Here is a 13,048-nt window from a genome sequence, read left to right as displayed (position 1 = left end):
GCTTACTTGTTCAGTTGTGCTGTGGGAAGGGAGGAACACTGCAAGGAAATATCACTGGGGTGTGTGGGGAGTGCTCACAGTGTCTCAGCCACACTGGTTTTGCCCTCACTCAGGGCATGTATGTTTTCCCAGTCTACACTTTTCAGGCTCTAGGTTGCTCTGCCTGGAACTGTCTGAGGCCGGCCCTGGGTTGCATGCACTTCCCAGGTCTAAGCTGCTCAGGTTCAGGTTCTCGGGTACTCCTACAAAGGCGCAGACTTGGTTGGGCCTGCGTTTTGTGCCCTTCCCAGGTCTGAGCAGCTCAGGTGACCAGGTGCTTGGTGAGCACAGTCACCCCCAGTTGGGGGCTGCACTTATCACCTCCCCCGTCCCAGCCACTCGGGTTTCCGGGTGTACAACTGGCCTGCCTTCTCAAGTATGCTGTGTGTCTCTTCTGGGGAGCTGATCTCTGGCTGCAACCCTCCTGGCGGATGTCAACGGTCCAGAATCCCAAGAAGTCTTGGTTAGCAATGAAGCCTGCTTGCAGTTTGGTAGATGATGCCTCTCTGGGGCCATGATTGCCTCCTTCCATCTCTGACTGCCCTCGCCTGCCAGTCTCTGGTGGGGGATGGGCCAGTCTGCATCCCGCTAGCTCAGCTCAGGCCTTTGTTCTGTGAGTGGGCCTGGCAGTGTCTTGGGATAGCTATCCCACAGTCTGGGTTGCTATCTCAAGTTAGTTCCCTCAGATTGCCCTTGGGGCATTCAGGCCTGGTCCTTACCCTAAGCAATGCAGCCCATGCCTCCCTGTCCAGTCCCCGCTTGCTAGTGGCGGATGCGAGTGTCTGCGCTGCTTCTCCACTGGGAGTTGCCGTAGACATATCATCTGTGGGTTTTAATTATTTATTTATTTTTCCTCCCGGTTATGTTGCCCTCTGAGGTTCCAAGGCTTGCCACAGACTCACCGGTGAGAGTGTTTCCTGGTGTTTGGAAACTTCTCTCTTTTTTAAGACTCCCTTCCTGGGACGGATCTCCATCCCTACCTCTTTTGTCTCTCTTTTTATCTTTTATATTTTTTCCTGCCTCCTTTTGAAGACAATGGGCTGCCTTTCTGGGTGCCTGATGTCCTCTGCCAGCATTCAGAAGTTGTTTTGTGGAATTTGCTCAGCGTTCAAATGTTCTTTCGATGAATTTGTGGGAGAGAAAGTGGTCTCCCCATCCTATTCCTCCGCCATCCAGACATAGTGATTTTCGAGTTTGGTTTCACAATAATGTCCTCTGAGGAACTTTGCAAAACCCCATTTACTCATCCCTACCCTGGGCCAATTAAGTGAAAGGCTTAGGTTAGAACCCAGACATAGGTATTTTTGAAAGTTCTTTAGGTAATTGTAATATGTAACTAGGCTTGGGAATCCCTGTTTAATAGTATACCTTCTGCAGGCCCCTGCCGCTTTAGAACCTAGAAGGAATATGTCCTTTCCCCCTACCATCCCCAACTCCACCTATGTTAAATTACTGAACCAAAGACTGTGGAAGGTTCTGGAGTACATGGTATCATTTTCTCTTGTCCTATTGTTCAGCCAAGATAAATGCCAAATGAGAAATAATTGCCAAGTTGTCGCATGATAGAGACAGACCAGGGCATATACTCAAACATGTGGAATACACCCAGTGCTAGAGCAGATCAGTATGGAGGAAAGCCAAAATGGTCTCTTAAAGTGACAACTGGGGACCAGATTTGGGAATCATCCAGCTCTGATTAACACTGAGCTTGCAGGTAATGATAAGCCCCTTTCATCTCTAGGAAATAAAGTCAGGGTCAGGATTGGGCTAAAGCATCTGAAACACTCAATCGGGACACATAATTTTAGGGGCCATGAAAATCTCAGTAAATCAGACTTGCTTGGTGGTCCAATGTTTAAAACTGTGCTTCTATTGCAGTGGGTACAGGGTTTGATCCATGTTGGGAAACTAGGATCCTACATGGTGCACAACAGGGCAAAAAAGGAAAAAGAATAAAAAAGTAAATAAAAATGCACATTATTTTAATGTCATGTCTTAAAAATTCTAAATCAATGAAAAAATCTATGATGGACAAAATTTTACATAAATACAGGATCCAACCCTGCACTCACATAGCTTAGTTACTTCCCTCATCCTAACCTAGGCTCTGTCCTGACCTTTCACCTTAGTCCTGGCCTTGAGACAGATGCATCCAGACCCAAACCCATCTACCATCCAGAAGAGAAAGATACTCTTATTCAGGAGAAAGGTAATGGGACTCCCACTCCAATAACTCATGAGATGAGTGGGTATGAAACACACTGTATCCTGAGCTTCTTACCTACAACTATTCAGGAAAGCAACCCTCCTTTACTGCCAAATAAACCTCATGAAACCTCACCATGATCATCCCAATATAAATCAAAAGCTGTGAAAAGAGAAGAGAGGGATAAGAGATCCTACAGAAAGAATTTTCCCCAAAGCCCTGCCTGGTGTACTGGAGGGGAGTGGAAGAATGGGATGGAATGGCTAGGAGGAGGCAGTTATTTGCCTGTTGCTTGACTTTTTATAGTTGAACCTCTTGATAGCTCTGTCTCCAGATCAATAATCCCTAAAATGATTCTCTAATGGTTACATTTCAGGCATCCAGCAGCTTTGGGAGAGGCGTAGGGATGGAAAATTTCCAAGTTCTCTCCATGGGGTACTAATTAAAATAATAGACTTAAGAATGAATAAATGAGTGAATGGATGAATGGGTGGGCACCTGCTGTCTCTGCATTAGAATAAAATCTGTTGTCTACATTTTCAAGGTCACACAGAAAGATATGGTTGAGTCTGCAATGAGAACCCTGGCTTGTCAATTCAGTTTTGATTATTGATCAAAAACTGTTATATGAAGTAAAATTGTACTATCAAGAAAAGTGTTAGCAATAGATACATATGGGGAAAGAGGATTTTTGTTTCGGTAATGGTTGGAAAATTTAAAAACATTTTTAAAATTTTATTATTAAAACTTCATATATTAATAAGAAAGCTGAGATGCTTGAAAAGTAGGAACTAAACAAGTCATGGCTATATACATCCAAAATTAAAATTATGAAATAAACATTGAAAACTATGATCACAGAAATGCAAAACTAAATATTTATGATATACCATTTGTTACCTATTGAATTCTAAAAGGATACAGATATTCAGTTATGACAAGGTATTATTTAAAAAAGCATCAAATATTGCTGGCTGAACATTAGTACAAATTTTATAAACTTATGGAGAAAAACAGCAATCTATAGCAATGTTCAAAAAATCTAAAGCATTACAATATAGACATTACACTTTGGGGACTATATTATAAGGAAATAATCAGAAATGCAGACATATATTAATAAATACTGATGGCCTCCCCAGAGTTATTGTATAATAAGAAGAAATAGAAAAATTTAAACATTTAAGTGTAGGGAACGGGATAAAATACATTAGAGCATGTTCATATAATTGTATAAAATTCAGACCTTTAAATTTTATTTGGAAAAATGTGGGGAAAATGTAGATTAGATAATGCAAATAGGACTAAAACAGAATAGAGAGCTGTATATCCAATTCATTCTGAAAGAAAGACTGGAAAAGAGTAACCCTACGTGGAAAAGCTGTTATCTCAAATATTATACATATATATTATAAAGTATCAATAGTGAGCTTATATCATTTTTATAATGCAACATGTAAATAATGCATAATTTAATTGGATCCTCATAAAGGAATGGATTCCTGGATCATCATACCTCTGTCTTTGTTTTCTCCATATAACCTGCTCTCACTTCTATGAAAATCTTTTGTTAATTGTGGCTTTACTCCCTCTATGAAGGATAAAATATTATATCTCTTATGAAGCCATAATTGAACTACTGTCTATGATATTCTCCAATTTCCTTTATCAAAATTATATCCATATGACATAGTATTTGTTTTTTTTTTCATTTATTTTTATTAGTTGGAGGCTAATTGCTTTACAATATTGTAGTGGTTTTTGCCATACATTGACATGAATCAGCCATGGATTTACAGTATTCCCCATCCCAATCCTCTCTCCCACCTCCCTCCCTATCTGGTCCCTCTGGACTTTCCCAGTGCACCAGCCCTAAGCACTTGTCTCATGCATCCAACCTGGGCTGGTAATGATTCACCCTTGATAATACACAAGTTTCGATGCTGTTCTCTCAAAACAATTTGGTTCAGGAATGTTTCTTTGATTATACACTGACAAGATTTATTACCAAGGATTACACCAGCCTGGGGATGTAGCTCAGTGTTAGAGCACATGCTTTGCATGTATGAGATCCTGGGTTCAACCCCCAGTATCTCCACTCAACTGCTCTTTGTTTAATTCTTGGAAAATTTGGCTAGTATAAGTGCAGATCTTAGTTTTTTTTTTGAATTACAAAATAAATATAATTAACATTGCTATATCTTATATATGAAAATTAAGAGTAAATCCAAGGAAAAATATTTGTTTTTTCTTCAGATTATAACAGAGTGCAAGAAGGTTAATAGAGCCAAGATATTATATGTATGCTATTGATTCTATATAAATGAAAATTATTTCTGATACACTTTGCTAATTAGAATGTAAAAGAATATTTCCCTTGAATCAGTGGTGGCATGGGATGCATCAGAGGGTTTATTAATATACTCTAGCAAAGGGCTTCCCTGGTTGCTCAGCAGTAAAGAATTGGCCTGCAATGCAAGCGACATGGGCAGGAGACAGTAGGTCTGATTCCTGGGTCAGGAAGATCCCCTGGAGAAGGAAATGACAACCCACTCCACTATTCTTGCTTGGGGAATCCCATGGACAGAGGACCCTAGGGGGCTACAGTCCATAGGGTCACAAAGATTTGGACACGACTGAGCATGCAGCAAAGATACCATGTCTGGCACAGTTTCTGCACTAAAGGTTACTACTTTTGGTTGTATTCAGTCATTGTTTAGGATCCATCCATTTTCTGCAGGATCCAGATTGGAAAATTAAATAGAATTATAAAGGCTATGACTCCTGTATCCTTCAGATGTTTAATGATGTCACTAATCTTAACCATATCCTCCCTCATGATTATAAGGTTTTGATTTAGTGTCGTTTTCAGGTGATTTCAGGGGTTTCTGTATGGTCTTCCCCAACATGACAGTTCTTACTTCACAGACCAGGGGCCCAATGTGGGGTTTACCTCAATTTTCAAGTATATTCAGGGCTTCCCTGATAGGTCAGTTGGTATAAGAATCCACCTGCAATGCAGGAGACCCTGGTTCAATTCCTGGGTCGGAAGATCTGCTGGAGAAGGGATAGGCTACCCATTCCAGTATTTTGGGGCTTCCCTTGTGGCTCAGCTGGTAAATAATCTTCCCACAATGCAGAGACCTGGGTTCAATCACTGGGTTGGGAAGATCCCCTTGAGAAGGGAAAGGCTACCCACTCCAGTATTCTGGCCTGGAGAATTTCATGGACTAGACATTCCATGGGGTCGCAAAGTGTCAGGGGACGTTCAACTTTAAGGGATCCAATATGTTGTTTTCTTCCTTTGTGTGCTGTTTCTCAAGGACTCTCTGTTCCTTATCAGTTCCTGGAAAACAGGAATGAGCAGAGCTGCACGCAGTTCTCAGGACTGAGATCATGGGAAAGAGCACCTGCTTGGATTCCCTTCAGTGACTCCCTTCAGTGACCTTTTAGGACTATCCATTTTGTTGCAACTGGTGGAATTTCATTCTTTTTAATGGCTGAGTAATCATTTTATTGAAGATATATAAGCATGCATTTCTGCAAATAAAGTACCCTTGTTTCACTCGAGACTTGGGTCCCCTGCATCCTTCTTCTCATCGACTCCAGTCCCCAGGTCCCGGTCTACGAAGACCGTGACAGTGAAGGGTCGGACACAACTAAGCGACTTTCACTTTCAAGTATATTCATTTCGATTGTGCATGTGGGGACTAAGGTCCATCTTAAAATACCAACACTCTCCCACCTCTAGGAGACATATGCTACAACAGAAAGAAGCACCGGGCCTTATGGTCAGACAGAACAAGACAAGGCACCTGGCTCAGCATTAATAGCTGAAAGGGAGCAGGGTCAGGGAAGATTTCCTGGAAGAACCAGAACTGGAACTGAATGTTAAGATGGCCTCTGTCTAATCATCTCTCATTTTGCACTATTTAAGTGTGTGGGCATGCTAAGTTGCTTCTGTGTGACCCTATGGACTGTAGCCTGTCAGGCTGCTGTGTCCATGGGCTTCTCCAGGCAAGAATACTGGGGTGGATCGCCATGCCCTTCAGGGATTTTTCCTGACCCAGGTATCAAACCCGCATCTCTTATGTCCCCTGCATTGGTCGATGGGTTCTATACCACTAGTATCACCATGGAAGTCCATTTAAGAGTGGCTAAGCCTTAAGTCATTTTGAGAGTATTCTGACACATAGTTCAGTTCAGTTCAGTTGCAGAGTTGCATCTGACTCTTTTCGACCCCATAGACGGGAGCAGGACAGGCTTCCCTGTCCATCACCAACTCATGGAGCTTGATCAAGCTCATGTCCATTGAGTCGATGATGCCATCCACACATCTCATTGTCTGTCATTCCCTTCTCCTTCCACCTTCAATCTTTCCCAGCATCAGGGTCTTTTCCAATGAGTCAGTTCTTCACATCAGGTGGCCAAAGTATTGGAGCTTCAGCTTCAGTATCAGTCCTTTCAATGAATATTCAGGACTGATTTCCTTTAGGATGGACTGGTTGGTCCAAGGGACTCTTAAGAGTCTCCTCCAACACCACAGTTCAAAAGCATCAATTCTTCAGTGCTCAGCTTTCTTTATAGTCCAACTCTCACATCCATACATGACTACTGGAAAAATCATAGCTTTGACTAGATGGACCTTTGTTGGCAAAGTAATATCTCTGCTTTTTAATATGCTGTCTAGGTTGGTCATAACTTTTCTTCCAAGGAGCAAGTGTCTTTTAATTTCATGGCTGCAGTCACCATCTGCAGTGATTTTGGAGCCCAAGAAAATAAAGTCTGTCACTGTTTCCCCATCTATTTGCCATGAAGTGATGGGACCAGATGCCATGATCTTAGTTTTCTGAATGTTGAGTTTTAAGTCAACTTTTTCACTCTCCTCTTTCACTTTCATCAAGAGGCTCTTTAGTTCTTCTTCACTTTCTGACATAAGGGTAATGTCACCTGCATATCTGAGGTTATTGATGTTTCTCCCAGAAATCTTGATTCTAGCTTGTGCTTCGCTCAGCCCAGAGTTTCTTGGGATGTACGCTGCATATAAGTAAAATAAGCAGGGTGACTATATACAGCCTTGACATGCTCCTTTCCCTATTTGGAACCAGTCTGTTGTTCCATGTCCAGTTCTAACTGTTGCTTCCTAACCTGGATACAGATTTCTCAGGAGGCAGGTCAAGTGGTCTCATATTCCCATCTCTTTCAGAATTTTCCACAGTTTAGTGTGATCCACACAGTCAAAGGCTTTGACATAGTCAATAAAGAAGAAGTAAATGTTTTTCTAGAACTCTCTTGCTTTTATGATGATCCAATGGATGTTATCAATTTGATCTCTGATTCCTCTACCTTTTCTAAATCCAGCTTGAACATCTGGAAGCTCATGGTTCATGTTCTGCTGAAGCCTGGCTTGGAGAATTTTGAGCATTACTTTGCTAGTGTGTGAGATGAGTGCAATTATGTGGTAGTTTGAGCAATTTTGGCATTGCCTTTTTTTGGGTTTGGAATGAAAACTAACAATTTCCACTCCTGTGGCCACAAAGTCCTTATGGAGGAAGATTTTATTTTGGGAGGAAAAATAGGATCCCAGTAGTGTGAACTGTATAAACTGGGCATTGCGGTGATTCCTGTAAATGATGGACTTAAATATGTGCCCAGAGGTCATAGGGAAATATTTGTTTTGTTTGTATAACTAAATGTTACCTAACTTTCAGCATCCCCGTTTCCCTTCAATAGTTAATGAAAGAAAGAAAATTTGCTATCAACAGTTATAATTTTAAAAGTTATTGCTTATAAAATACAAACATTTCCATACATCTCACCCTCTCCTCCCCTCCCCCATGTTCATAAGTCTATTCTCTATGTTTGTTTCTTTATTGTTGCCCTGTAAATAAATTTTCAGTTTGACAGAAAACAGCAAAATTCTGTAAACCAATTATCCTTCAATAAAAAATAATTTAAGAAATAGAAACATATATCTTATATATTTAAAATAAGAACCATAGCAAGGATGGTTACTATGGACCAGAAACCTGGAGTATTACAGGTCCTTCTCCAACCTCCCATAAAAACCATTCCCATTGAGCTATGCTCTTTTTTTGGAAATCCCTGTGATCTCTATCCAGGCTTCACATGCCCTGCCTTAAAATTACTTAACCTGCCGCCCATTTCTTAGATATAACCTTAGGTCTGGAAAACTGTATATTGTAAACTTTGTTCTTTAATCTGGTTCAGGTGCCCCTCTTTTTAGCTGTTACAGCGCTTGCCCCAATGCATTCTTCTTCCTGCATCATGTCTTTTCATATCTTGGGATGAACCACAAAATTTTACCTCTAGGTATTTGCTACAAGATTATCAGATCCACAAAGGCAGGGACTGGATTTTATTCACCTCTTTATCCCTTTCATCTGGCACAATCTGAGTACATATATTCAGTAAGTATTTAATAAATATAGGAATAGAAAAAAGGAAGATAGTTAAATAGAATTCATCCTTTAAAACTTCCTGTCCCTGTCCATATGGAGATTTTTCTGAATTTGACACTTATTGCCATTTTTTTAGGCATAACTTTAAATTTCCAAGATTGCTATACCTCATTCAATCAAGTATAAACTAGGTACTGCTGTGAAGCAACTTGCAGATATAATTGGGTTAGTCATCAGGTGACCTTAAATTAGGAGTGGAGCCTACCTTATCCAGGTGGGCACAATGTAATCATGTATCTTATAAATAGGACAGGATGGCCAAAGAACGTCAGAGATGCATCAAACATAGAGGTGGGGGGGGGTGTAGCAAATGGTAAGTCAAAAATATCCCCAAAACAAAGTATTTCATGTACCGTTGTTGGTTCTGAGATGTAGTGGGCTCTCTGTGAGAGTGAAAAAAGTGCTCTTCTCCTAGTTGGCTGAGTTTTTTTTTTTTTTTTTTTGAATCGTGGTAGGCATTGGATTTTATCGAACATTTGTTCTACAGTTACTACCATTATGTGGTTTTTCTTCTTAATCTTGCTGATATGGTGGATTACATTAACTGACTTTTCAGATGTTGAACTAGTTTTACACACATAGAATAAAAACAACTTGCTCATGGCAATTATCTGTGCCAGGTTTGATTTTCAAATATTTTGTTGATGAATTTGGCAGCTTTGAGATATTGACCTATAGTTTGGTTTTTTTTTTTCCTTTTCATTTCTTTTTTTCCTTTCTACTTCAGCCTGATATTAGTAACAGGGTAACACTAACCTCATAAGGTGAGTTGGGGAGTGACTCTTCTTCAGCTTTCTAGAAGAAATTATGTAAATTTGGAGTCAATTTCCCTTTAAATATTTGGTGGAATTCTCCTGTGAACCATCTGGGCCTGGAGATCTCCTTTGCAGGAGTTCTTTAATTGCAAATTCAACTTCTTTAATGGTTAAAGGATGACTCGGATTGTCTAATCTTGGTTGAACTTCAGTAGTTTGAGTTTGTGGTTTGCAAGGAATTCGTCCATTTCTCCTCAGTTTCCAATTTATGTGTGTACCTATAGCTGTTCATGACATTCCCTTATCCTTATGATGACTGCATGATCCATAGTGATATTACTTTTCCCATTCTTGATGTTGGATTCTATGTTTTAAAAATTTTAAATTATTGGTCTCTTTAGAGGTCTGTCAGTTTTACTGATACTTAAAAAAAATAAACAGCTTTTCTGTTGATTCTTCTCTATAGCTCTTTATTTTCAATTTATTAATTTCTGCTTTTGTTTACTTTCTTCTTGAATAAAATTTATTTTGCCCTTTGCTAATTTCTTGATGTGGGAAATTACTGATTTTTTATTATTCCTTTCTAATCTAAGGATTTAATGTTAAAAATTTAACTCTGCATTGCTTTAGCTTTGTCCTATGTAATTTGACATATGGTATTTTCATTATTATTAAGCTCTAAGTATTTCTATTTTCCTTAAGAATTATTCTTTGACTTGGGGATTATTTATAAGTGTTTAATTTTCACGTCCTTAAAGAATATTTTGACATCGTTGACTTCTAGTTAGACTGCCCTGTGGTTGGGGAACATACACTGTATGTCTTTGGGATTTGTTGGTTGCTTTTTCTGATTTGTGTTGAGTTTATTTTTTCCTGATACTTGATTAATTTTTATTTTTGTATCCTGGATTTGGGGGAATGTTGCTATAAACTGAATGTTTGTGTCACCTGGAAGTTTATATGTTGAAACCAAATCCCCTACATGCTGTTATCTGGAGGTGAGATCTTTGGGGAGTTGGTGATTAGGACACAAGGGCAGAGCCTTGATGAACAAGATTTACGCCTTCATTAAAGAGGCCCCAGAGAGATTACTTACCCCTTCCTCCGTGTGAGACACAGTGAAAAGACTGCCATCTATGACCCAGGTACGAGATCGGCTGGCCCCTTGATCTTGGACTTCTGGCCTCCAGAACTGTGAGTAATTCTTCATGGCAAATAGATGGGGAAACAATGGAAACAGTGACAGACTTTATTTTTTGGGCTCTCAAAATCACTGCAGATGGTGACTGCAGCCATGAAATTAAAAGACACTTGCTCCTTAGAAGAAAAGTTATGACCAACCTAGACAGCATATTAAAAAGCAGAGACATTACTTTGCCAACAAAGGTCCGCCTAGTCAAAGCTATGGCTTTTCCAGTAGTCATGTATGGATGTGAGAGTTGGACTATAAAGAAAGCTGAGCCCTGAAGAATTGATGCTTTTGAACTGTGGTGTTGGAGGAGACTCTTGAGAGTCCCTTGGACTACAAGGAGATCCAACCAGTCCATCCCAAAGGAAATCAGTCCTGAATATTCATTGGAAGGACTGATGCTGAAGCTGAAACTCCAATACTTTGGCCACGTGATGTGAAGAGCTGACTCATTTGAAAAGACCCTGATGCTGGGAAAGATTGAAGGCAGGAGGAGAAGGGGACAACAGAGGATGAGATGGTTGGATGACATCACCAACTCAATGGATATGAGTTTGAGTAAACTCCAGGAGTTGGTGATGGACAGGGAGGCCTGGCGTGCTACAGTCAATGGGGTCACAAAGAGTCAGACATGACTGAGTGACTGAACTGAATCTATGATATCCTGTCACAGCAGTATGAGCAGACTAAGATGTTGAATCCCAATACTGTGGATCATATTTAATAGTGCCTCATAGCAGGGACTTCCCCTGTCAAGATGTAGTGTAAGATTCTGGTGGGCGCATGGGTTCAACTTCCCTGGGTCTCGCCAACACCTCTCCAGCAAATATGGAGTCCTGACAAACAGCCTCGTGATGCATGCATAGAGTGGAATTTCAGCTTGCCCACTAGGCTTACTGACTGCTTCACAGAAATTGGGGCCCAAAATTTACAGTGTCTCATTCCTTGGTCCTTCTTTGTGGTGTAAACTCAGCTGCACCCTGGGCTCACGCCACTGAGGGAGGGGGATGTAAAGTTGTTAGCCCCACCTGGCAGCACCTCCTTATACCTTACTGATGCTGCTTGGATGTGGGTGTGCAGTGTCCTACCCGGTGACACAAGGGCAGGGAGAAGCACAGTCATGCTGACTCACACTGCCTCACACCATATTGTTCAGCGCGTCTGTTGCTGCCAGTTGGGTGTGGATGCTAAGTTCCCCCATTGGGCCTCACTGACACCAGCATGGGGGGAAATTGTGTCCACTCCCCTTACCACCTCCTTGAGTCTTGTTGCTACCAATTGAGGGTGGAGGGTCAGCTACATGATAGATCTTCTGAAATTTGGGATGGGCAGGGGGGAAGAAGAGTGCTGATTGGCTGTGACTCATGCATCACTGTGAAGTCTGCTTGTGGCTAGGTGGGAGTTGAAGTTCAGTTTGCTTATCTGTGCTAACAGTGTCACCTAATTCTGTTGGGTAGGGGATGAGAGAGCAACTCCTTGCCCTGCTGCACCTACTCTAATTTAGGCAACCAATCAGACCATCGCCTGCCTCTAAGTGTGGGCTGGGTGGTGTGATCTACTCATGATTTTACCAACACTGACTGCACCACTGGGGGAACAGGGACACTCGCCGGCTTTTTTGTGCAGTTGGGGGGGAAATGTTGAGAATATGGATTTCCTCCTCAGGCCAGCTGAAACCAGAGATGGGGCTGTGCATGTGCCATTGGTGTTTTGACTGGAGCCAGATGGGTATTGTCGAAAAGGCTTTTTGTTCCGAAGCCGCTGTTTTTCAAGTCCTTTGGCTTGGGGAAACAGGCTTTTTTAAAATCATTTTTATCTGTGCCTGTTGATGGCTTGGGTTGAAGGCTTCTTAGGTACCCTGTTCAGGATATATAAAAGCAATTACAAAACAGAGAACACACTACCGTGTCATTCCTCAAGTTTCAAGATCCCTATGCAGTCTTCTTTTTTTTTTTTTCATTTATTTTTATTAGTTGGAGGCTAATTACTTTACAATATTGTAGTGATTTTTTGCCATACATTGACATGAATCAGCCATGGATTTACATGTGTTCCCCCCTATGCAGTCTTTTTTAATTTCTATGCAGTCTTTTTTCAACCTTTTAAAGGCTTTTAAAGCCTTCCATTTTCCTTTTATTGTGAGAATTTTTAGTTGTCAAAGGGGAGACCTGGAAAATGGGGATTTTTCATCTTGGATAAAACCAGCTTGTCATAACTCCTGTCATAATCCTTGATTTTAATGTCCTCATGCGTGATCTTCCCAATACCCATGACTCTCTTCTTCACCAAAGGATCTTGTGCTCCACTCTACCTTAGCTGCTCACTCCCATGTTGCTCTTCTAGACAGTGTCATTACCAATAAACTGAGAGCCCTCTA

The 13,048-nt window shown here is 40.9% G+C and overlaps 1 non-coding gene across 1 annotated transcript; it reads left to right on the top strand.

Moving 5' to 3' along the window:
- Positions 1-4,271: 4,271 nt before the first annotated feature.
- Positions 4,272-4,343, top strand: TRNAA-UGC (transfer RNA alanine (anticodon UGC)). Its single transcript has one exon. It is a non-coding gene; the product is annotated as a tRNA-Ala (tRNA).
- Positions 4,344-13,048: the final 8,705 nt, after the last annotated feature.

Source organism: Odocoileus virginianus, unplaced genomic scaffold, assembly GCF_023699985.2.
Source record: "Odocoileus virginianus isolate 20LAN1187 ecotype Illinois unplaced genomic scaffold, Ovbor_1.2 Unplaced_Scaffold_7, whole genome shotgun sequence".
NCBI classification, from domain to species: domain Eukaryota; kingdom Metazoa; phylum Chordata; class Mammalia; order Artiodactyla; family Cervidae; genus Odocoileus; species Odocoileus virginianus.
Note: the sequence above shows the minus strand (reverse complement) of the source record. Positions and strands in the feature narration are given on the sequence as shown.